Source organism: Camelina sativa, chromosome 1 (assembly GCF_030686135.1).
Source record: "Camelina sativa cultivar CO46 ecotype springtype chromosome 1, ASM3068613v1".
Classification (NCBI taxonomy): domain Eukaryota; kingdom Viridiplantae; phylum Streptophyta; class Magnoliopsida; order Brassicales; family Brassicaceae; genus Camelina; species Camelina sativa.
Genome location: NC_141880.1, coordinates 22,641,252 through 22,666,095, shown reverse-complemented (window position 1 = coordinate 22,666,095; position 24,844 = coordinate 22,641,252). Strand labels below are relative to the sequence as shown.

At 34.7% G+C, this 24,844-nt stretch overlaps 3 long non-coding RNA genes and 1 pseudogene across 8 annotated transcripts; 1 reads left to right on the top strand and 3 right to left on the bottom strand.

The window, feature by feature from the left end:
• Window positions 1–1,223: 1,223 nt before the first annotated feature.
• Window positions 1,224–2,635, bottom strand: LOC147950202 (uncharacterized). Its single transcript, XR_015596269.1, has 2 exons — window positions 2,427–2,635; window positions 1,224–2,307 (listed from the first exon to the last, which is right to left on the bottom strand). It is a non-coding gene; the product is annotated as an uncharacterized LOC147950202 (long non-coding RNA).
• A 1,942-nt stretch (window positions 2,636–4,577) lies between these two features.
• LOC104732210 (uncharacterized) lies at window positions 4,578–6,636 on the top strand. 5 transcript variants are annotated; one of them, XR_015563468.1, is made up of 7 exons: window positions 4,580–4,745; window positions 4,847–5,056; window positions 5,294–5,434; window positions 5,559–5,648; window positions 5,832–5,876; window positions 5,983–6,074; window positions 6,483–6,636. It is a non-coding gene; the product is annotated as an uncharacterized LOC104732210 (long non-coding RNA). The 5 variants fall into 5 exon arrangements; XR_015563474.1 differs by having other exon boundaries at window positions 4,589–4,745; window positions 5,294–5,375; XR_015563470.1 differs by lacking the exon at window positions 4,847–5,056 and having other exon boundaries at window positions 4,578–4,745.
• Window positions 6,637–11,679: 5,043 nt separating this feature from the next.
• LOC104700126 (uncharacterized) lies at window positions 11,680–13,804 on the bottom strand. Of its 2 annotated transcripts, none has more exons than XR_753517.2 (6): window positions 13,494–13,804; window positions 13,044–13,262; window positions 12,840–12,969; window positions 12,440–12,737; window positions 12,168–12,362; window positions 11,680–12,067 (listed from the first exon to the last, which is right to left on the bottom strand). It is a non-coding gene; the product is annotated as an uncharacterized LOC104700126 (long non-coding RNA). The 2 variants fall into 2 exon arrangements; XR_015563467.1 differs by having other exon boundaries at window positions 12,168–12,316; window positions 13,494–13,791.
• Window positions 13,805–14,741: 937 nt separating this feature from the next.
• On the bottom strand, window positions 14,742–17,922 carry LOC147950201 (uncharacterized; annotated as a pseudogene).
• Between the last annotated feature and the right edge of the window lie 6,922 nt (window positions 17,923–24,844).

Below are 24,844 nucleotides of genomic sequence, written 5' to 3'. Positions count from 1 at the left end.
TCTTGTTTACAGTTATGTAGCTCATTTCCGTTTTGCATTCGGATCATTCTCGGATTGTTAGACAAACACACTTTTTAGATTGGTTTGACTTGTGATACTTTGATTGCATCTTGAGTGATAACATCATCCCAACTGGATTGACACCTTAAGTATTACAACTACATAAGGTTAATTGAGACCTACTAGGAGACACAAAAATCCTATTATCACTCACAAAGCTCAACCAAGATTCACACATGAATCTCATGAACCACGAAATCACGCAAACAAGGAAAGGAATCAATCATACGACTCATAGACAACAAAATCAGAGAATCTCAAGCTTAGATAAGCCATGGTCATGCATTTATCTTTCAAACAAGAAGATTCTGACTCAAAACCCATGAAAATAGTCCCACAACAAATTTCTCCTACATCTTTAGCCTCACATCTCCACTAACTCTCAAAAACAGTAAGGTTCTTCACCGAACACACATGAAACTAGCAGAAAACTATTCTCTCTCTCTAGAAAGATGAAAAACGGAAAAAAACAAAACAAGACAAAAGCGTCGAGTTTCCCTTTTAAAATCTGACCTTATGGTTGTTCCTAAAACCAAACCACCTCAATCAATGATTTAAGCTAAACCTATCGAAACAGAAATTGTTGGTGTTGACCGACATCCTCAGTGTCGATCGACAACCATCCTAAAACCAAAGAATTTGGTTCACGTTTGTTATACTGATAAAGGACATCTCAACCATTAAAACAAATGAATTATTTTGCAAAATTGTGACATTTCAATTAACTATATAATTTGTGGCCTAAAGCAAGTTCTTTACCTGCTTTATGGACGGGATGGACCCGGTGGCGGATGCAGAAGTCATTTTTATATGGGGCACAATCTTAAAGAACTGATATTTTTGTAAATATACTACACAACTTAGCATTTTATCCGGGGCACGACTTTAAGAAACTGAATTTTTTTTTTGATTTTGATAGATATACCATACAACTTAGCTAATATTTACAAGAATTAAGAAAATGAGTATGGGGCACTTTCCTCGTAAGCCTAGATCCCCCCAGTGCGCTTATATACTAAGCCTTCTAATATGTATGCATTTTTTCATAAAACCATTTCAGTGATTTCAAACGCACCGTCTCTGGGTACCCATTTCTGATTGCATGCAGTTTAGATTCATGTTACAAAATTGAAGTATTTTTGTATTGTCTTTAAAATGATTCCTGGAGTATTAGAATCCTTATATATAAAAAGTCAACCAGTTACAAAAAGCTTACAGCTTTGTGATCGTAAGTAATCGATCAAAGCAAAGATCGCTTAACTTTATGTGAAAATAATAATAAAAGAAGAGAGAGTCCGGGGAAGAAGGGTAGACAAAGAGACCTCTGTCCCGGCAAAGACGGGCTGTAACCTTCTTTTCCTAATACATTGACCCCACCAACCACATGCCTCCATGTTCTCTTTTTTCTCGTCCCAACATTTATTTCGTTCATTTGTTCATATTTTTTTCTTTCTTTAACGTAAAACTAAACCTTAACATTACTGATAAAGAAAACAATTGGTCGTTAAACTCTTCAAAACATTTTAATGAAGCCATGAAGAATATTTATATTAATATCTGTAAATAATTATTCATTTGGAAAAGTTTATATATATATATATAACTGTGAAAAATGAACGGTAATATTTATTAAGAATTAGTATATGACAAACCAAACTACATGAATTCTTAGCTCTGAAGTTTTATCGTTAGTGAAATGAAAAATAATGCTGATATGATTTCTCATGTTTTACAGTTTTGAGGTTATTTACTTTATTTGAAAACCAAAAGAAAAAGAAAAAAAACAATCATAGCACCTATGTATCCGATTCACAAGTTGTATCAGGGAAGATATCTTTTTCTAAAAAAGGATTGTATTTTGAGCAAACAATATGTCCTAATAATGCCATCTTCAGATTGAGTGACTTGTCCTCAGGAAACAAAATCACAAAATCAAATTTGAAGAAACAAGACAATTAAAAAATACCATATTAGTTTCTAAAATGTCAAAATATCACATATATACATATATATATATAGCATAAAGAAGTTCATCTGGCTATGTATGCCCAAAACCTTGTTTGAAGCGTTTAATATATTTATTTGGTGTTCAAAAAAAAAAGAAAAAACGAAGTTCAACTATTACTAACCAACACACAAAAAGAAATGCACGTAGAACCTTGCAAGATGTTATGACAAAGACGAATCGGGGATACATTGGAAAGATAATGAAGAAAAAAGGGTTCGACATGGGACCACCGGCAAAACCTATGATCAATAGCAAAGCCACCATAACCTTTTTACAATGATATAAATAAAATTCTCCGAATATTAAGTATAAAGCACATTTGTCAATAATTGAAGCGCATGTCTAATTTCTTGCTCACCTTACTGGCTTTCATGGAGATGAATGAAGATCCTGCAAGACAAGTTCATCCCCTATCATTAACACAACTGTAAGAATTAATGATAAATCTATTTAATAGGAGAAGTATGTGTGCACAAAAAAAAAAGGAGCAGTATGTGTGCTGGTTTGTGTTGTGCCACATGTACTTTATCCTGTGAAAATTAGTTCGTATCATTTCGCTTAACGTTCGCTTTCTTGGGGTGACTCTAGGGGTACAAAAGATTTAATAACTAAATGGATAAAGTCACATTTTGTTTGGGTCATGGACACCAGTTGGCGAAATCATGCTACTTAATACAAATTTCATCCAGCCACTAATTGCTTGATTAGTTATAATCTTCAACGCACACATATCTACATTGAAGAGTTTTTCTACAACAGATATTGTCAATTTTTCATAACGATATATTTTCAGTCTACAATTTCCTATTTCCTTGCTATATGTTCACATAATCATACCAATATCAATTGATTTTAATCAATATTATAATATTATATTTGGTATCCACCGAGCTTTTATAAATTGACTAATAATTCGACTACCAACCTTTTAAAAACAAATTACGACCAGATAATTCATAGATGACTATTTATAAGAAAACCAATTTGTTATTTTATTTTTCAGTATTTAAATGTGTTGTAAAAATAACATTATCAACTCTGTTTTTCTTCTTATGTTTTTTGAATTGTGCAAATTATTTTTAATTTTCTTTTCAACATTATTTTAAAGTTAAGTTGTATTTCGATTTTTGGAAGCTTCATCAAAAATCATAATATATATAAAAAACCTTTTTTCTTCATTTCCCTGTATATAGTTTACCAATACCACGCATGCAAATGCAGTGAAGTATAATTAAATTTTAAATCAAAAAATGTTTAAATTAATCATGAATAACAAATGTTACAGCAAAAAATAAAAAAAAAATAAATAAATAGAGGGAGTAGTAGAAAAGAGGTGTGTCAAGAGGCCAATATTCTCCTAGGGATTGGTGCTGTAAAAGAATGACCCTTCTCTTCCATTGTCTCCCTATAAATATATTTCCATCGAACATCATCCTTCTCACAATTCCAAGTTCCCTCTTTATCTTAATTACCCTTTTGTCCTTGTTTTCCTCTTTCTCAATTAGGGTTTCGTCTACTCTACATGACACTCTCTGTATTCTTCCACAGCTTTCTTGAACTGCAAAATTTCTTCAGATTTGTTTTATATCTATTGCGCATATACAAAAAAGTGATTTTTATTCACATCTTCTTGATCGATTGATTTGCGGTTCAATAAAGCTGTGGGAAGACACAGTCAGAGTCAAATAATTTTCTCAATTTCGTTCATACACTACAAGAAAACATGGATTTTACGACTACAATTGGCGACTATATATGTAGTCGTCATTTTTGGCGACTAAGTAGTGACTATTTAGCGACTATTTTACGACTACAAATATTTGGTCATATATTAGTCATTTTTTAACGACTGCATATGTTAGTCGCTAGTTTAGTCGTAATTTAGCGACTATTTTATGACTATATTGCACACCAAAATATGTAGTTGCTAAATAGTCACCAATTTAGCGACTAATATGCGACTTATAGTAAACGGTCGCTAAGAAGTCGCATATCAGTCGCTATTTAAGAAAATCATAATTTTCAAAATTTAATCCCAAACCCTTAACCAAACCCCAAGACCTAAATCATAAACTCTAAATCTTAGAAATTAATTCATAATTCATAAATTCAAAACTTAACCCCAAATCATAAACCTATACACCAAACCCTGTACTTTAAACCTTATATCTTAAATTTTAAACTTTTATAATGTATAGTATATAGAAATTAAATTATAAACCATTTAACCAAAATATAACCATTATGTGTATAAAATTAAATCTAATCTAAAACTATTTAGTGTATATATATAATTTAATACTTCCAAAAACTATTTACTTATAAAATTTATTAAATTAGTCATTGTAAAATCTGAAACTAATTGTTGATAAAAAAAAAACATAAAACTATATCATTTAGTCTGGGCTTTGAGAGGCTTTTGTACCACTTTGGATTTTGATATGAATTGAAAATTGGCCAACAAAAAAAAGAAATAAAAATCAACAAACAAAGAAACCTTCACCAACATGTGCCTCTATTCCTCACACTACACTTAGAAAAAAAAAATCATCATCACTCTCGAAACTCTTTCGGAGAAACTCTCACTCTCATTTCTTCGAATCGCGATGACTCTGTCCGGCCAAACCTCCGACCGTATCTCCAGATCTAGAAGGGAAACTGGTTTCCGTGGGAGAAGGTTAGTTTGTTCTATCTCTATTTCCCCCTTTAAATCTGATTTTGGGATTAGGGTTTCTGGTCTACGTTTGTAATGACCTTAATCTTCGAATTGGTTTGAAGACGACATATAAGAAGCAGAAGCTGAGAGGTGAAGCGGAGGAAGACGGCATAGAAGACGAAAAAGCTGGGCCGTGGATTTATCGACGAAATTAGAAGTTGGGATCTCAAAACCGGGAAAGATCTGCTTCGATTCAAGTCGTGTGCTTCTCCGGCGCACAGCCGAAAACTTGGGTCGACTAAAGAATCAATTTTTCTATCAAGCAACAATGGGTCAAGTTCTCTTTTGCTCTCACACCTATCCTCTCCGACGTTCTTGAAGGCTTAGTAGTTGCTTTCATTTGTTATCCCTTTTTTTTTTTTTTTTTTCTTGTTCCGCTGTAGGAGCATAGATTTTCACTTTGATTCTGCTGAAAACGAGTTTGATTTATCTGCTTGATATCGGTAGCCAATGCTGATGTGATCCACTTAGTTGCCTTTTCGCGTTTCTCATCCCCTGTGTGATTGCAGATGAGGGAGGATAAGAAGTAGAAGAATGATGAAGGAGAAGTGAGGGAAGGAGTAGCGCATCAATAGCTTTGTTGCCACGCGGGTATATCTCTTGTCATTTCTTTCAAATGTCTAGCTCCATCTGTTTTGGTCTCCATGGAGGTGGGTTTCTTTTCTTTCAAAAATCCTGGAACTGCTTTGTTATTTCATCTTTTCAGAATTCTTGAGTACTTATGTGCAAAATTGTTTTGTTTTTTTTTTGCTTTCTTTGGTGGGTTTCTCTCAGATCAAGTGTCAGCTGTTTTGGTTGAGTCTTGTGGCTTAAAGAACTTAAGGCTCAACTCGGCTCTCCTCAGTGTCACCAAAGTCACCGAAGGTACTCAAACTAAGCTCTCTAAAAGCATATCACTTCTTTCACAGAGTCACCTCAGTTTTGGTGATTTTATATGATAAAATCTGGTATGTGTGTGTGTTGGTGTTTGTGTTTGTGTCTTTGAAGCTTATGGTTTGAACATGTGATTTTTGTTTACTATATTATTTTGTTGTTTGTGATCAATAGACTGGATTTGGAGAAGCTTGAAAGCGGTTGGCTGGAAGAAGATAGGTAAAACCCTTATGTTTATTTTATTACTCTTGTATTACTCTTCAATTCTTTGAAGTCACATTGTTGCATGCGTAAACCATCTGATTCAGTGTCCTATTGTTCTTAGGTCGAAGATGATGTTTGGCTTACAGAGAAAGCCACAGCCAAGCACACTCTTAGACAGAGCTCATGATGTACAACTTTATTTCAGAGCGTAAGGTAAACTTTCATTGGTTAAGACATTTTCTTATCCTATTGTATCTTTCGCTATTAAGGTACAATATATATACTTTGCTACTTATTGTTGTGAGACTTTTATTAAATCTGTCAAAGAGTCATTTGTTTAGAACCCTCTGTTGTAATTTTTGTGAGGCTTTTTGTTGAATTTGTCAAGAGTTATTTGGTAATACCGATCTCTAGACACCTGTTTTATATGCACTCTTTAACTTGAGTCACCATTGTCGATCTTCTTACTCACACTCACGTTTTTAAGCTAGAAGACATGTTAGTTATAGTGAATTGCTTGTCCCGATTGTTTCTCATTTCTAGTCTCGATTTTGAAATTGTGTTATATTGATAATGGGAAATGAGTCCCCATGATACATTTTTTGTTTGTTTGTTCTGAAGAAATGAGTTGCTCTTGGAACATTAATGGGAACTACCTAGGCTTCAATGATGGAATACAAAGCAATTGAGAATGTGCTACAAACCATTTATTATGTAGTTTTTCATCTATTCTTATTTTTAGTTATGATTTTTAATTTTATTTTGTAATACAATTTTTTTGTAATCATGGTTTATAATAATAAATATAGTACTCAAAAAATAATGTTTTAAAACATTATTCATAATTTAAATATATTTAAAACAATTAATAAAATATATGTAATTTGTATAAATACTGTATAAATACAATAATGTATAAATACTTGAATACAACTATAGTCAGTAATTAGTCGTTAATTAGTCACTAAATTTGGTGACTACATTATGACTATTTTGCGTTGTCGTAAAATAGTCGTAACGTGGTCGCTAAATTTAGTGACTATATTATGACTAAATTTACGACTACGCAAAATAGTCGTAATGTAGTCGCTATTTGGCGACTAATTTTACGACTATTTATTTTAGCGACTCTCGATTTACGACTACTAGTTTTAGTCGCTATTTAGTCGTAACACACCGTTTAGCGACTAAATAGTGACTAATAGTGCAGTCGCTATTTGCCTGTTTTCTTGTAGTGATATATTATTATAAGATCTTCTCTCAGATCTTTCATTTTACGTGTTTTTTCCCCTCTTTGTTATGGCTATCTAGAAGATAGATTAGTAGATTCAAGATTCTGATCTCTAAATAATTTTTGTTAATTTGATTCATGATAGAAAAACCCTAATTTTTCTAATGGGTCTAATAGGTGTTAATGAATATAATAGATATAAATCAGTTTACGAAATGGGATCCATAATTTTCGTCAAATTTTATAATAATGGTATGGAAAGATTATATTGGTTGTCTGATGGACATGGTTTAGATCTATGACCTGCAGATCTGTCAACCTTTAATAAATATTTTATTACGATGGATTAATTCGGCTCCTAATAATTTAGTTGTATAATGGATCTCTATTTTTATGACCATATTTTTTTACTTTAGCAAATTGGAGTCCATTTGGGAAGGTCTCAAGTCTTCGTAGAATGTAATTGTGAAATACGGAGCATTGATAAGCAAATTGTGTTTGGTTGATGCGTTTAATAATGTGTTTCTGGACCACATTTTAAATATTCATGATATAGAGGTTCTAATTATTTGTCTGATCCACAAAATTTGGAATGATCTCATATTATTTGTTTTTGAGTTAATGATTTAATAGTGGATAAATGGTGGAGAAACTAGAAAGGATTGAAAAAAGTTGGTAAATAGAAACCCGTAAAGAACAAGGAGATCTTGGGATTCATCGAATATATATTTTAACTCTGGTTGAAAGTTTTCAGATATTTTAACAGTGAGCTGGATGATTCTTATATATTTGATATTGGTTATATTTAATCGTTTGCATAACTTTAAATGAATGTCAAGAAGCATATCGTATATTTTTTTGGCTAATATAAACATATTAGATCACAACCTGCACAGTTGCATAAACTAATAAAAATAATATAACAATTAAAATTATTATCTCGGAATCAAAATCGGTTTGCATCAAACAAATTTATTTTAAGTAAGAATAAATATAATGACCATAACAAAATACAAATATCAAATTTAAATCTATTTTGATATTAATAGATATTTTGGTATATTCATTTATTTTGTAGTGTTTGGAAACACTTTTTTGATATATTATTTGATGTTTAACTATTTCTACTATAAAAATTTAATGTTATAAATTAAAATTTATTTAGAAATTTTCTTATCACTGTACATTTACAAAAATATTTCTAATATTTTGGTTAAATATATAATGACATGTATTGTAAATAATATTATCTAACGAGGGTGAATTGTTCAAAGGGTTAAGTCCACCATATCAGCCTCGATTAATAATTTTTTTTTAAAAAGTCATTTATCAAAACAGTTTTTTTGTTTGTTAATTGTTATTAAACATGTAAAGTCAAAACTAATGATGTTTTAAAATAATTTATGTTCAAAATATTGATAAAAATTATAAATTTTATCTTATTAATACATGTTCATTTGTTTACTATAATTTAAAAAATAATATTCGAGCAACAATGACAAAGAAAAGGTATATATTCTAGTTTTTCTTTTAATTTTATATAATATTTTCATTAATAAAAGCCAACACATACATATATTATAACTAAATAATTATTAATTTAATAAAATAACCTTAACTAATCTTCAATTAATCTCTAAATTTTTTGTTTGGCGATAGGTCCACCTTTGAAAAATCGACTAACTCTAATCAATATATTTTAAACAAGAATAGTGGGTAGATGAAAAGCGTAATTCAACCATCATCACATATTTTAGCAAAATTGATAAAAGTATTAATAAAGTAAAATGTAATGGGTACTGTGGCCCCTTAATTACGTAATAAGATGTCTTACTGTCGGCTTCTAGTCCAGCACACTCAAAATTGTTTTTTCTATACAAAATTATAGTAATTTTTTAAAGTACAATTGGAAGACAAGTTTCTTTATTTTCTTTATTTTCTTTATATACATATATTTCTATTTTCTTCTTGTCCCATTAGTTTATTTTAAAGTGTTTGGACACTTACTGGCAGAGCCGTCGCACAGAGTTATGGGGCCACAAGCCCAAAAATATTTTTAGGCCTGTTAAAAAAAAAAGTTAATGAAAACAGGAAAAATTTAACCAGTTTTGGGAGTCGAACTCGTGACTTCTCAGTCTCTTCCACTACTAATACCACTAGGCTAAACGAATTTTCCGCCGAAATTAGACTATATAATTTGCGGCAGCAAGCTGATGCTTCATCAGCTTGTGTCTTGGACCGGCTCTGATTATCGTTGGGTCCCTATTCCGGTACACCTCATCGGTGGATCCTTCCGTAGTAAAACCCGAGCGAGATTCAAGGACTAAAATCGCGAACTGTGTCAGTTAGGGAAGGAGACGCCACTCTCTGTTTTCGGTTATGTGCTATTGTTGTTTCAGAAATAGGATCTTTCATCTTTTCTGTTTTAGGTTTGTGTTCAAGAGAGAGACAAAGAGATGTCTCTTGCTATGAATATTTTAAAAAGTATTTGTGTTACATCGATTGAATCTGTTGTTATTGATCAGTTCTTGTTTGTAAGGAAGAAAAATAATAAGAAACCTAAACGTCATTATTATTTCTCTTCTTAGATTTCGAAACTCATGTTATTGATATTGTCAAAATTCAAAATTGTGTTTTATGGGAATGGTTTTTTTATGAACATGACATGTTCGACGTTTTGCCTCTGAACGCCGCCGCTACCAACCTCGTCGTCTTCATCGTTCACCATTGATGTTGTTTTTGAGTTTTTAAATTGGTGGAAATAGAGGAAAACTTTCCTTTGGTGGAGATTTAAGAATAAAACAATCAATTCAGGGATATAAAGATTGCAAAGAATTTGTAAAAAGATATCTGGGACGAGGTTAAAATTTGGGTTTTATGTAATACGATATAATAGTTCTTATAGAGAAATAGAACGCTTTCCCTAAAATCAATGAATAATAATGAATAATAATAGGATCATAAGGATTCTTAATTTCCCATCAGTAAGTAACTAAGTAGTAATATAATTAGTCACTATTGAACTGCAGATTTTTGTCTTCTAGTTAACATTATATAATATATAACTTGTAACATCCCGATTTTATCATTGGGAATTGGGCCAATTTGTTTCTGTTGAAGCCCATTAAAATGTCCATTACGTTAAACGACGAAGGCCATGTCGTTTGTGTAATCGTGGATGTATTCACTTCTTCAGCCGTAAAACAGAAACGCAAACTAAAAACCACAAAACCACACCAGCAGCCTAAGTAGCACTGAAACGAGTACCGGTCAGGAAACGGGGACAGGAACGAGGACGGAAAATGGCAAACTTAAAATTTATGGATATGGAGATAACATGAATATGTCAATAAAAATACCTATAGGATACAAATATATAAGAAACCACACATATATAAGACTACATAAAATAGTACAAGTATGTATTACTATCCTCTATACTTGTGTATATGCCCAAGACTGATTCATGATTATCCATCAAACACTTAACTTTAAACATATTTGAAGTAAAAGAGATGAGGACTAAACAGAGGATATAGAAAACATGTATAGTAATGTGAAATCTTAAGAAATCAAACTTAAATGATATTTCTAGTCTTTTATGTTTTATTTGGTGGAAAAATAAGTGAATAAGTCCTGGAAATATTTCAGAAACGTTTCTGAAACCCTATTACCGCCGTCCCCAAAATTGCCGCCGTCCCCGCCCTGTTAGAAACGTCTAAGAGACGTTTTTTTGCCGTTTCTGTGACGTTACCGTACCCGAGACGTTTTATGATAGGAGAGACGTCATCAAACTGCCGTCCCCGTGCATCATAGCCAGCAGCCACCGAGAGTGGTGGAGAGGCATTTGAGCCATCGTCAATGTTATTGTTCCTTCTTGGTGTTGGGCTTGAAGGAATCCGAGAAATTTGGGAAGCGAGGTCGTTGCCGTTCACCGCCACCAACAGCCAATGTGAGTTACCATTGGAGCTTGCAACCATGAGTAACTGGATGAACCGCCGCTGTCATCGGAGCAGTCGTTAAGGGTAAGGAAACCCTATTTTATTTTGTAGCTTGCATATTGTCTTGTGGGATCTGTCACTACAAGAAAACAGCCGTAAACCGACGGCCAAATCCGTTGGTAACGACCTTTCCCGACAGATTACAGAGGGCATCAGTCCGTCGCTTCTAGAGCGTCGGGAAAATTAGATCTGTCGGGAATCCGTCAGCCTCTCCAATAGATTTCCAACGGATTACCAACGACTGTTGTTCCCGATGAAACTGCGACAGATATCGTCGTTGAGATGTATCTGTCGAGAACCCGTTAGAATAATAAGCGACGACCACTGATGACTTCCCGACAGATAATACCAAGGAAAAACTGATTATTTCCCAAGAATGTATTTCGTTATTCCCGACGGAATTCCCAACGGCTAAGTTCCCGATGGATTCCCGATAACGTCTCTATTTTCTGCCGACAGAATCCCGACAACGTCTCTGTTTTTACCGACAGAATCCCGACTGATAGTTAATGTTTTATATATTTTTTTTTAATATTTAGTTTACTTTTAAAATAAATCTAATTAATTACTTAAATAATATTACTAATTAGTTAAAAATATTTAAATTTAGAAATTTAGAAATCCAAAATACAAAATAAACAAATCATCCACAAAAAGAAAATGTAATATAAACAAATCAAAAAAAAAATGTTCCATAAAACTTAAATATTGTAAGTCTTATATATCTAAGAACTTGAATTCACGGGGAACTTAGATCGCATCTCTGCCATGAACGAAGCAAGCTCCTCATCTCTCAGCTTGTTCCTCTCATTCTCTTTCTTCTCAAGAGCTTCTATTCGGTCATCTTTCTCTTGGAGGGCACGCAAAAGTTCAGGATCACGATCATATAATGGTGATGAAGATGATAAACCAGTACATAGTCTTTTAGCAACTTTTCCTAATCCAAAGAATCAACCCTTGGTTTGTGGAGTTTCCTAAAATTTAGAACAATTAGAACAAAATGTATACAAAGAATCATAAGCAAAATAAGAATTTGAATCAAAAAGTAAAAACCTCAGGAACGAATTGGTTAACCTTGTCGACGAGGATTGGTGTTGGTAAGCCATTTTCATCGACTTAAGGTTGGGATAAGCTATACTTCTCCATCCTCTTACGAGTATTGGCAATCACTTCCTTAGCTAAAGGGTCTTGAATTTGCTTGGTCTTTTTGGTTGTGTGGGTGTCTTCCATCAATGTTATGTGATCAGGAGCAACACCATCTCTTTTAGTCTTTAAAACAAATTTTAGTTTTAATCTTTAGTGAAGCTAAGTTTTGAATTGTACTACAACCAATATTGAAAACTTACAAGTTGTAGTTCATGGGTATAGAAGCTTGTTGACCCGACGTTGTGTTGTTGCTCGCCCTTTGCCACCTCTAATGCTATTCCAGTTCTTAGATTTCTGGGTAGCAGTTTCGTTTGTCTTGTGATGTGCCCAATACTCTTGCAAACCTTCGTACACCTTGTCGTTTATTCCCTTTGGAGTTTCTACGCGCTTCCACTTTTTCTTCCACTCACTTAACGTGTTGGAATATTGAGTCGCTGCCTCTTTGTCAAACTCTCGACGGACTCTAGATGTCATTTGTGGCTCCCAGTTAAAATCTTGCTACAAGATTAAAATGTATGTTCAATTAAACTTGCCATTAAAGAAAATAACTAGAGAAATCGAAGAACAGCAAACTTGCCATTAAAGAAAATGTAGCATTACCGCAAACTGTTTCAACCAAAGGTCACGATCATCACTTGGCATTGAGGAGTATGTTTCATAAGGTTCTTTGAGGAGTCCATACATCATCCGATTTATAGATTTGCTAATGCCGTTTCCAGATGCCTCAAACCTATAAAAGTTTGATCTAAAATCAAAAAAATTGAAAAGAAAAAATCATAATTACATAAAATGTTTGAGATTTACCATGTAGTATCTCCAATGTAGTTGGGATGAAGTTTTGGGATAAGTTCTCGTCCTGGTTAAGAAACGAAATCCTCAATGGTCATTAGGATTCGAGGTGAGGCAGTTGTAGGCGATCCCGAGACTCTTGCGGAGGGGGTTTGAATCGGTGACCCAGAACCATTGGGTTCTTGTTGGTTTTGGGTGGAGCGGTTTCCACGAGAACGATATGCTTCGTAATCCCTTTGTGCAAAAAAAGAAATATTACAGTTACACATAAATCAAAAACTCAAAAAAAGATCAACTGAATACCTATATAAATCGTAACAAATAGCTCAAGTAAACAGGTCTATAACATCAACAATATATCCGATTTTTAATGTTACCCAAACATTGAATCAGCCACAAATACTGAAACCAAACATTGAAAAAACGAAATCTTACATAATTGAGATAAAAAGGTAAAAATCTTACATAGTTGAGTGGTTGGGGTTGATTTGAGGAACAAAATCTGGGATTTAGAAGAGAGAAAGACGGAGAAACAAAATCTGGGATTTAGAAGAGAGAAAGAGGGAGAAACAAAATCTGGGATATAGAAGAGATAAAGAGGGAGAAACAAAATCTGGGATTTAGAAGAGATAAAGAGGTTCAAACAAAATCTGGGATTCATAATTGTGAATCGGTGAAGAAAAAATTTGGGGGTGAGGAAGAAGAAGTGAGGCCGTGAAGAAGTGAGAAGATAAGGTGAAAAGTTTTGTGATTTATCAAACCCAAAATTTTAAATTAATCCTTCCCGCAATATCCAAAAAAATTGGAAAAATTATTTCCCGGGGTTAATTTGGGGTTTTCCGAAGGAATCCATACGAAAATTTTAAAATTTTTTTAATACTCCCGACATTTTTCATTACTCCAAAAAACTTCATATATAGTTAGAAAAATATATTTACTACTCAATTAACATTACAATAAGTATACTACATAGATTGCAATTCTGTTTCATTAAAAAAACTAAAAAAAAAAAATTTGATATTTAGTGATTTACAACATTGAAACCCTTAAGTAAAATTCTACGTGTATATAGAAACACTTATAATGAAATCATGTTCAATTTTGGAAATTTAAACTTATAGTATAAAATACACCAAAACTGGTTGTAAGTGTTTGAAGACATAAGAAATAGTGTTTGTGAATGTGTTAGGTTATAAAGTTTCATATTTCAATACCATATACCCTAAATCCATTGGAAATCTGTTAGTAATGTGATGGTATTTCCTCGATGGCTTTCCGATGGTTTTCCAACGGAGTTTAAAACACGTGTTAAAAGCAGCTGAATACATAAACCCAAGAAAACTCTTAGAGCTGTTGGGGATCCGTCGGGAGTTCCCGACAGATTATCAACGACATTATGATTTTTTCAGGTTTTACATTTAGATTTCAATTCTGTTTGAAAAACTCAATTGTTATGTAGTGTTTTGTTAGACCTAATTTGTTATAAAAAAAAACTTAATGATGTGTTGTGTTATATTTCAAATAATTAAACAATTTTGCTATTTTTAAAAATGAATTTTGTTATCTAGAATTATTAAACTTTGTTTTCTAAATTATTATCAAAATCTAAATCTCATTATCTAGATCTCATTATTTATTATAAATCGTGCATTACCATATATAGTGTTTGATCTTTTACTTTTATTCAATACAATATGAAAATAACATTTTTTTCTACTCTAAGTCTGTTGAATAATCAGAAGAAGTTGAGTCGGTATCATCATCAAATTATCCAATTTCTCCCTCTGACTCAGAATCCACTACTTCATTTCTGAACATGGTAAAGTCAACCACAAGATCAACTTCAAGGGAATGTTCAACCGAAGCCATCTGACAACTTTCGCTTGCCTGCAAAGGATCGTGAGCTGCAACTCCATATACTTGACCTCTTAGGTTTACCGACGTAACAGTGATCCATGGGTCGTTCATGTTTGTAACTTGAGGATAGGTTAAGTAGCATATCTTTAATAAGTAATGAAAATTATTAATTATATATATATATATCATCTAATGATGATTTTCTAATTGAATGTTAAGAAATGAGCATACCTGATCAGCTTGTGATGCAAGAATAAATGGGTATATTTCAATAACCTTGGTACTGAATTTATTGATGTAACACCAAATTGGTCAACTCGTACGCCATCACCAATTGTGGGATCATACCAATCACACACAAATGCAATGCACCTTAGGTTCAACATTCCCTGATATCGAATTTCCAATATTTTTTTAAGGATACCGTAGTACACAACATCGTCAGCTTTAACGGATATACCAAAATTAATTGTTGTCCTCCTATCTCCATCATTATAAATCCTAAAACCATACCCTCTCGTGAATTACCTCGGGTACCCCTTTGCAATGTAGTTTGGTCCATTAGAGATCTCTACTAACAATGTTGGAAATGATTGACCTTCTGAAATTCCATCTGACACCTATAAGTTTTTTAGAATAATTAATCAATATATTATTTACTATTAATAATTAAAGTTACTTATATAACTTACATAATATTGCAACCAAGAAGCGAAATCCTTATCTTTAAGCTCCTCAAGTTGATTCTCGGTATATTCCAGATAGTAGGAGCGTATTACAGCCATGTAAATCCTGTAAAACAAAAATAATTAATACTAATGAATTATTTTATTCTAAACAATTTAATTTTATAGACATAAGCATATTTTAAATACAGACCTCTCATAATCAAGAATATCCTCACAGTTGGTGAGAGTATACATGTGCAAGTGAGTATACTCCTGCGATGAAAGTTTAAAATTATTCCCTTTTCCAGAAAGGCGGCCGTTTTGAGTAAACAAGGTAGGAACGTATACGGGATATGTTGGTTGCTCGCCGCCATCGTCATGACGAGAAGAACGTCGACTCTTTGTATGAACTGAAAGAAGGAAAGTAATATTCCGCAAAGTGTGAGGCTTCTTCATTAGTGCTTTGCGCCACAATAGAACCCTCGACTTAGCTTAAATTTTTCACTTTTTTCTTTAGGTGAAACATGTACCGCTCCAAAGGATACATCCATCGATATTGAAAAGGGCCACCAAGTGCTGCTTCTTGCGGTAGATGAATAGGTAGATGTTCCATAACATCAAAAAAAGACGGTGGAAAAATCTTCTCAAGATTGCAAATAAGAATGGGTATATTTTGTTCCAAATTGCGAACACCGTCAACAGTAAGTGTTCTTGTGGATAAGTCCCGAAAGAAAGCATCAATTGTATATTTTGTGCTAAAAAATTTAATATTACCGTTAATTATTAATAGATATAAAATATGTTAATCGTTAACAACTAAAATGTACTTGCAATTGTTTCGTGCACATTGTTGGCAGAAGATTGGCAAGAGCAAATGGAAGAAGTCGCTGCATAACAACATGACAATCATGACTCTTCATTCCTATAAACTTCCCTTCTCTAATATCAACGCAATTACGCAAGTTAGATGCGTAACTGTCGGGGAACTTGACTCTATGGGTAATCCAGTCGAAAAAAGCCGCCTTTGAAGCCGCATTTAACCGATATATCGGAACTGGGCATCTCCCGTTTGCCATTATCTCAACCTCAGGCCTAGAGCAAAAATATGGCAAGTCTAATCTAGACTTCAAATTGTCCTTTGTCTTCCCTGGAATGTTTAGGACAGTGTTCATGAGGTTGTCAAAGACATTCTTCTCTGTGTGCATCACATCAATATTATGCTTTAACAAAAGGTCTTTCCAATATGGCAAATCAAAAAGAATGCTCTGTTTATGCCAATTGTGATTTACACCAGCACCGTCAACAGGATCATGTCCATTACCACCAACGTCAAGAGTCCTAGCTGCTCCAAATCTCTAAACTGAGTCAACATAGTCTCACCATCTATAACAGGAGGTGGATCATCATACACTTTCTTATTCTTTGTAAACAAATTCCTTGAACTACGATAAAGGTGATCAGGTGGTAGAAATCTTCAGTGACAATCAAACCAACATGTCTTGCGTCCGTGACTTAATTAGAATGCATATGTGTTATCTTGACAATACGAACATGATAATCGTCCATGAGTGGTCCATCCAGATAACATACCATATGTTGGAAAATTGCTTATGGTCCTCATTAATGCCGCTCGCTTCTAAAAATTTTGTTGAGTTGATACATCATATGCTTCAAAACCGTGCGCCCATAACATTTGCAAATCATAAATCAATGGATGGAGGAAGATATGAAGTGACCTATTTGGATGCTCTGGACCGGGAACAAGAATTGCGAGGAACAAAAACTCTCGTCGCATGCACAATGATGGTGGTAGATTGTAAGGTGTTACGATTACCGGCCATAATGAATATTGCCTTCCGTGCTTCCCAAATGGGTTGAAACCATCTGTACAGAGTCCTAAGTAAACATTTCATCGCTCAAACGCAAAATCTGGATACACTGACTGAAAATGTCTCCATGCTTCTGCTTCTGAAGGATGTGTGATCTTTCCTTCTTCTCTTCTATGCTTTGCATGCCATCTCATCGGCTCAGCTGTACCCTTCAGATTGGTATAACCTCTGTAACATTTCTGCTAAAGGTAAATACCACATTCGTTTATAAGGAACGGGAACCCTGCCACTTGTTTCTTGAAACCGTGGTTTGCGACACCATTTACATCTTCTACGGTTTTTGTCTTGTCTCCAGTATATCATGCAATTGTCGATGCACACATCTATTTTCTGATACGACAACCCAAGACCAGCAACCAGTTTCTGAACCTCGTTGTATGAAGCTGGTGAAATATTATCATCAGGCAAAACGTCTTTTACAAAATCTGCTATCGCATCAACACAGTCCTCAGCTAAATTGTCGTCTATCTTAATCGTCATCAATCTACTTGCAGGTGAAAAAGGAGAATGACCCTCTCTACATCCTGGGTATAGTGGTTGTTTTGCTGCATCTAACATTCCAAAAAACTTTTGGGATTCTAAATTAGGTTCCTCTATCCTATCTCCATCACCACTAGTCGACTGCATATTTTCCCTATATGCATCATTCACCATCTAAAAAGTACCTACACTAAAATATATATCCGTTCTTTGTTCTTCTAAGCTAACAACAATATTTGGTTCACTAGTACTAGCATAATCCAACAATTCCCCATGAAGAAACCAATTCTTATAACCCGTCATAAACCCATTGCAATACAAATGATTCCACACTAAATTAATCCTAATATTATGAGAATTTCGGCAAAGAGAACATTGACATTTTAACTTACGGGTTTTCTTAGCTTCCGGTTGCTGACAAGCCAATTCCATTAACTCGCCTACGCCTCTTGCATACTCATCTCTTAATAAGTAAGATTCTGGATCCATCATTGGTTCATCTATCCACGATCTAAAATAAGAAGACAATTTTTCCCGTTTTTTATTTGGAAAACAAGAAAAATACAGTAAGAATAAGTTTGTTTTGAGAATGAGTTCCGATACTTATTTATAGAAACAATGTCTGTCGGGATGCCGACAAAACTCTGTCGGCTATCTGTAAATTCAAACGGCTAAAAACAACGGTAACAATGGATCACCGACAATTTTCAAATGACTATAATAACGGTAACATATGACCGATGGAATACCGACGTAGTTCCGACGAAATTGTCTAACAGACTCAATCTGTGAGGACTCCGTCGGGATATGGTCCAGAATTCCCAACGGACCAATTCCCGTCCGATTACAAAGAGTGTACAACGGATCAAATCTCCTCGTATATCAGTCGAGAATCCGTCGGAAATGGCCGACAGGATTTGGTCTGTTGGAAAGTCTGTTGGAAGTCACCTTGTTTTCTTGTAGTGTGTTGCTTTGTTGTTGTTTGATTGTTGAGAGATGAGGATGTGACAACCGTGGGCTTGAAGCTTTGTGGATCGATCGGCGTTGCTGATCCGTCACGAGTGGGTGAGTAAAACCGCCGATGAAGGTAAACGGCGAAACCCTTTCTCGTGTCAGTCGTTGTGTTGTGTTGCATTGATTTGTGGTGTCATGCATGGTTACGTACGTTGTCGATGACGTTGGTTAGCATAATATTGGTGAATCGTGTATTGTGGCTGGTTTAGGAATTGGTATTGAGGGAGGCTGGGAGCATGTGATCGTACGTGGACTAAACTGTGATGTTATGAATTATTAGATGGTTGGTTTGATTTAATTATTAAACTACATCTAATTAATTTATTTGAGAAACACCAGCACAATTAAATCGGGTTTGAGAACTAGATTAATTCATGCATTATTATTGGAAAATAATCTTTGATTGTTTAATCTAAACCGTTGCATACCGAGATTATTGTTGAAGCGGTTTCTGTTGGTGTTTGTGCTAAACCGAGACTTTGATTTGTGTGGCCAAGATGAGGACTAGTTGGTGTCTTCTACATGTTCAGATGTGTTTGGATAGTTACTTAGTTTAATGTTAAGCTATGTATACCTACATGTTACATAGTATATAAGTAATGTATATTTGGATGAGTGTATATCTTATTTATACGTATATCAATAAATATTTATTATAATATATAAGAACTAGAATAAATATGAGAATAGAAAATGAATGTGTGTTGATTGATATTGATGTGGTTGCGTGAACGCATGTTATGTTGTGGTAAAATAAGTGCTTGTGTGTGAGCAGATAAGGTGCTAAGGCACGTAGATGCGGGTGAGCAGCAGAGATTCCTGCAAGGGGAATTCCTTGTAGTTGTGTGGTGGTCTACGGGCGCGGAATGCAGGTAGGTCAGGATGGCTGACGAACTGACGTGTGTGCAGTGCTAGGAACAAGTGGAAGAGGCGCTTGGGGTCCGTAAGCATGAGCACGAGTGATTGATGCTAGGACGAAGTGCAAGAGGCATGGAGGTTCCGTAAGCATGGTGCATGAAGAAATGTGAAAGCAAGAGGGATCTGATAATGCACGAGGATAGCGTGTGTTGACACGTTGTATCCGACCCGTTTTTAGGGCGGTTATGGGATGTAGTTCCATTTGTGTGATGTGTGCATATGTTTGTGTGTCACAGGTTTTAGGACACAGTGATTGTTGCCTGGCTTAGGTTTAGACTTGGTGATTGGCTAAGCGTGTTTGGGTGTGGAGACTTGGGAGCCCTAAGGCTTTCCCTCACTGAGTAATTATGAATTGCTCATAGCTCTCTCTTTTGCAGGTTGGTTAAGTTAAGAGTTCGTTTACATTGTTAGCTGGTGGTTTTGCAATTAAAGAGTGTTTTGGGCCGGGCCAGGGAGTCAACCCATTGACCAGTTCCGAGCAAATGCTTGGCTGTTGAATGAAAGACAAAAAAAAAAAGCTTACACCACATACTGTAAATAATAAATTAATTGATTAGTACATGAAATAATGACTAATTTTGAGTAGAAAGAATGTTAGAAAATTGGTCAAAAACACCTATATTCGATCGATTGATGAAATTCTTGATTCAGCTTTCAAAAAACACTTATATTCGATACTTTTGTTTTTGAGGTACATGTACCATTCTCCCTATAATATATATGTTTACTAGAATCATTTTCTGTTTGCCAAAAAAAAAAAAAACAGGAATTTGTTGTAAAACACGGATGGTGGATTACCATCACCGGCTCATACTCGGCCCGTAGTCGGCCCATGTATGTCCAAGACAATAAGGCCCATCGGCCACCTCCTTTACTCTATGTCGGTTTACTAGTCCTAATATATTTGGGCTTTGCCTTTCACTATATATATGTAATGTTGCATTGAATCATTAATAATAAGACAAGAGAAACTTCCTCCGATTTCTCTTGTTTACAACACGTTATCAGCACGAATTTTCCCTAAACTCCAACTGAGAAAAACCCTAAAATCTTAAGCCGCCGCCGCCGCACACAAAGTCCCTTGTTCGTCCATACTCGGCGATCGGTTCCTGTCCATATTCCGTCCGAGTCCGTCCGTGTTCGGCGATCAGTTCCTGTCCGGGGTGAGTACTGTTCTTCCTCCTATCTAAGCCGGGGTTCGTGATCAAGCTAAGTGTAAAACCGAGGTCTTTAGCTCCCGGTTCATATCCAGTTAACCTCCAAACGGTGGAAGGTAAATAAATCTAAACCCCCTTAGAACCTATAAATCGAACATGATCTCCTAAATATAATGGGACAATAAAACTTGCAATTATACAATCAACAAACCAAAACCCTATAACCCTAAAACTTAAAATCGGATTGATATAGGGTTGTTTTAGATTGTTTGCAATTAAATCTATTATGCCATATTTAAAATACAGTTTGATTGTTTGTTTAAAATCGATGGCATGAATACCTAGATCTAAAACCTAAAAATCGAAAATATTAAACTGTTTGTTCTAGGTTTGAATCTGATTATTAGTGATGGTTTAGTAAAATCAAAACCCTAAAATCTAAGACATTAAAATCGGATCAATTCTATGTTTCACATAGAACCCTAAAATTGATTAGGAAAATTTCTAATTTAATTCATTGGCCATTATCTAGTATATTTAAGAAATTTAAATATAATTAGACAATATCCCAAAAGACTAGAAATTATTTCCTAAAACCTTTGTCATAACCCTAAAGCTAGAAAAAGGAAAAACCTGTATAGAAAAAGGAAAACCTTAGGAAAAGGAAATTATTGCATGCTAGATTTTATATTTATCTAGGATTGTTCTCATGCACATAATAGGCCACAAAATTAGATAAATAAACAAGACATTATCCACTAATATAATCGGCATGTTTCGGTCTCATATATACCGCATAGCGCAAAAGAAAATAAATCCATGGTCCGGTTTTTACCGCATGGCCTAGACTATAAATCGGCATGGTTTGGTTTTATAAAACATATGACCCAAGAGCATAATATTCGGCATGGTTCGGTCTCATATATACCGCATAGCCCAAAGATTGAACGATTCCATGTTTTGGTCTCATATATACCGCATGGTACTAATCATATGCCTTTTTCTATTTTGTAGAATGGCAAAGATCAACAATCTCAACTATGCTGCAGTTAACGTGTCCGGAGACAACTACCTCAAATGGGCTTTGGAAACCATGATCAACTTGAAATCAAAGGACCTATGCGAATGCATTGAGGATCGTAACGATTGCACTGAAAAGAGTAGGTATAAGGAGATTTTGCTAATCCACCACCATCTTGCTGAAAGCTTCAAGGACCAATCCCTTACAATAGAGAATCCTCTTGAGCTTTGGACAGAGTTGAAAAACAGATATGGACACCAAAAGACGGTGCTCCTACCAAAGGCTGAATTTGATTGGAAAAACTTAAGGATCCAGGACTTCAAATCCGTGGATGAGTATAACTCAGAGCTACTTAAGATAGTCTCAATCCTTAAGTTATGTGGTAAGGAGGTCACTGAGGAAGATTTTCTAGAGAAGACATTCTCAACCTTTCACACCAACGATATACTGCTTCAGCAACAGTATCGTGAAAAGGGTTTCAAAACTTATGCAGATCTTATCTCTTGTTTGCTGCTTGCTGAGCAAAACAATGAGTTGCTACTAATGAACAGTGCAATGAGACCTCCTGGTTCAGCCCCATTACCTGAAGCCCACAAAGTTGATTTGACCAAGAAAGAGCCCAAAGAACCCACCAAGCCCAAAGAGACCAACTACGTCCATAAGAGCTAGTACCATGGCCGTGGCCGTGGTGGTAAAGGACGTGGTGGTCGTGGTAAATACCAAGGGAACCACTACAATGGTTACGACCGTGGGAACCGGTCCGACTTCGGTCGTGGCCGTGGTAGAGGCCGCATAATTAACAAACCGCAACATACGTGAAATATATTATTTTGTGTGGTTGATGTATGAAGGTGGAATGCAAGAGGTTTCAATTACTCTTATGCTGTTGTAGTATAAAAGATGTCAATCCATAATGAGTATGATGCAAGCAGTCTAGATGTGAACACTTATTTAAGTTAAGACAGATATGAAATGGTTTTGATGTAACTGCTGTTGACAGAATTTTAAATGCAGAATACAAAACACTAAGAATGCAGACTAAATGCAGTGTAATAACTGAAACTAAGATATGAAATGAAATAAAAGTGAAACTAAAAAGATGCAGAACATAAAGTAAAAACTTGGAAGTTGACTCGAGCAAGCACTCGATCGAGTACGGGGTCGAGTGGCAAGTTACGAAGAACAAATATCTTACTTAACAATCAAACAGAGCAAATCTAAATAGATCAAATGAAAAGCGGATAACAGTAATCAAATAAGAGAAATCAATAACACAGAAGGTCCTAGGGATGGATTCATGGGCTGGACTTGAGCTAAACTAATCAACAAACCTCAATAAACAGTGCGCTATCTCTAGACAATGACCCTCTAATACTTGTTAATCCATTCTCATGGCAATAACAATCAAGCTTAGATACTCCTAGATCTAGTTCTCACCAGCTATTGCACATAAAAACATGCATAAAGATCCAGATCATTATGTGTCAAAGATCACCTTGTGCAACCAATCTCTTGGGACAAGCATGATAATCTCCAGCATTAGTATTATCCAGAAGCTTAAACATTGGTATGATGTTAAGAAACCTAGGATCTGTTCTTACCCTCTCAGATATAAGAACAGCATAGAGCAAGCCTAACCTAGAAGAGAGAATTAAACAAACAAGCTTGATCAGTCTAAACTACCATAACTCTCATCCAGCCTAATCCATCCCTAAGATCCTAACACACTACTCAGATGAACAACTCATGGTGAACAAAATCATAAACCCATAAATCAATGAAACTTGCATGATTAGAAAGATAAGAAGGAGATCTACAACTTTGTTCAAAGAAATAAACTTAGATTATCAATACTTAGAAAGTTATGGAACCAACAAAGTATGAAAATCTAGAGAAAAAGCTTAAAAGTGGTTGATGATGTAAAGTTAAAAGCTAAAATCCCAAAAAGGGTAAATACCTGGTTTTCTGATATTTTCTCTCTGAAAAGTGGCTTTTTAGCGGCCAGAGAGTACAAGGGGTATATATAGAAAGGTAGGGAAGCCCTAAAATGGCTACAGGACAAAATAGGGAGGCGACTCAGTTGACTCAACCATTTGCTCGGTCGAGTGCATGGTCGAGTCAGGTCTTCTTCTGCTCCTTTCAGTCGGTAAAGTCCCTCTTAGCACATGGTCGAGTGTCTGGTCGAGTGGACTTCCGGACCTTGATTCTCCTTTGCTCTAGCTCCTTTGTCTGCTTCTCTTGATGGCTTCACTTTCCCTCAGCACTTATCCATGCTCCATTGGGTCTTAAATCACCTGTTTATACAAGAAACAATGCAATCCAATGCAAATCTACTCTAATGCATAAACAGCCCTAAAACTACTAAATGATGACCTAACAAGCTAGTGAATCATGGAAAATGTGTAAATAAAATAAGGTAAAATATGTGAACATCAATAAGCCTAAATCGGTTTGTAACCGATGTGGTATGGGGAATCATTGGGCTAAGACGTGCAGATCATCTAAGTATCTCATTGATCTTTATCAAGAGAGTCTGAAGAAAAATCCAGAAGCCAATATGACCCATCTCGATGGTGAAGGAGATTTCGACCATGAAAATGATGATCTATTGGACAATGAAACTTTGGATTGTCTAGGAGAAGATAATTAAAATTGTTTTGGTTTAATTTATGTTTTATGATTTGAATTTTATTTGATTATGATATTGGATTATAATTATGGTTTAAATTAAATTATTTTATTTCCTTCATTATAAAATTATTTGTTTATGTTGTAAAACATAAATTCTTGTCCATTTTAGAAATGGCCGAGG